Source organism: Arachis duranensis, chromosome 2 (genome assembly GCF_000817695.3).
Source record: "Arachis duranensis cultivar V14167 chromosome 2, aradu.V14167.gnm2.J7QH, whole genome shotgun sequence".
Lineage (NCBI taxonomy): Eukaryota > Viridiplantae > Streptophyta > Magnoliopsida > Fabales > Fabaceae > Arachis > Arachis duranensis.
In genome coordinates this window covers 44821897-44823355 of record NC_029773.3, presented here as the reverse complement: position 1 = coordinate 44823355, position 1459 = coordinate 44821897, and positions in this window count along the sequence as shown.

Here is a 1459-nt window from a genome sequence, read left to right as displayed (position 1 = left end):
TTTCTTTTCAAAAATCTTTTTCAAAAATTTTTCTTTTCTTTTTCGTTTTTTTTTTCAAAAATATTTTCGAAAAAAAAATTAATAAAAATCCAAAAAAATCATAAAATCATAAAAATCAAAAATATTGTGTTTCTTGTTTGAGTCTTGAGTCAATTTTTAAGTTTGGTGTCAATTGCATGCTTTAAAAAAAATTTTTCTTGCATTTTTCGAAAATCTCATGCATTCATAGTGTTCTTCATGATCTTCAAGTTGTTCTTGACAAGTCTTCTTGTTTGATCTTGATGGTTTCTTGTTTTGTGTCTTTTCTCGTTTTTCATGTGCATCTTTGCATTCATATTTTTCATGCATTAAAGATTTCTAAGTTTGGTGTCTTGCATGTTTTCTTTGCATTAAAAATTTTTCAAAAATATGTTCTTGATGTTCATCATGATCTTCAAGGTGTTCTTGGTGTTCATCTTGACATTCATAGCATTCTTGCATACATTCATTGTTTTGATCTAAAAATTTCATGCATTGAGTATTTTTGTTGTTTTTCTCTCTCATTATTAAAAATTCAAAAATCAAAAATATATCTTTTCCTTATTTTCCTCCAAATTTTCGAAATTTTGGGTTGACATGGTCAAAAATTTTTAAAAAAATTAGTTGTTTCTTACAAGTCAAGTCAAAATCTCAATTTTAAAAATCTTATCTTTTCAAAATCTTTTTCAAAAATTATATCTTTTTCATTTTTTTCCATTTTTCGAAAATTCCAAAAATCTTTTTCAAAATATTTTCAAAATCTTTTTCTTATCTTTATATCATATTTTCAAAAATTAGCTAACAATTAATGTGATTGGTTCAAAAATTTGAAGTTTGTTACTTTCTTGTTAAGAAAGGTTCAATCTTTAAGTTCTAGAATCTTATCTTGTAGTTTCTTGTTAGTTAAGTCAATTTTAAAAATTAAATCTTTTTATCTTTTATCTTATCTTTTTCAAAAATTTTATCTTTTTCAAAATTTGATTTCAAAATATCTTATCTAACTTCTTATCTTCTTATCTTTTTCAAATTTGATTTCAATATCTTTTTCAATCAACTAACTAACTTTTTGTTTGTTTCTTATCTTTTTCAAAACCACCTAACTACTTTTCCCTCTCTAATTTTCGAAAATTCTCCCTCTCTTTTTCAAAAATTCTTTTTGTTTTAAATTTTAATTTTAATCTTATCTTATCTCTAATTTTCGAAAATTACTAACTCATTTTTCAAAAATTATTTTTGAAATATCCCTTCTCTTTTCTTCTTCTATTTAATTATTTAATTACTAACACTTCTCTTCACCTCTCTTCATCTAAAATTCCGAATTCTCTTCATTTTTCTACCCCTTCTTCTTCTACTAACATAAAGGAATCTCTATACTGTGACATAGAGGATTCCTCTTCCTCTTCTTGTTTTCTCCTCTTTCATATGAGCAGGAACAGGGAAA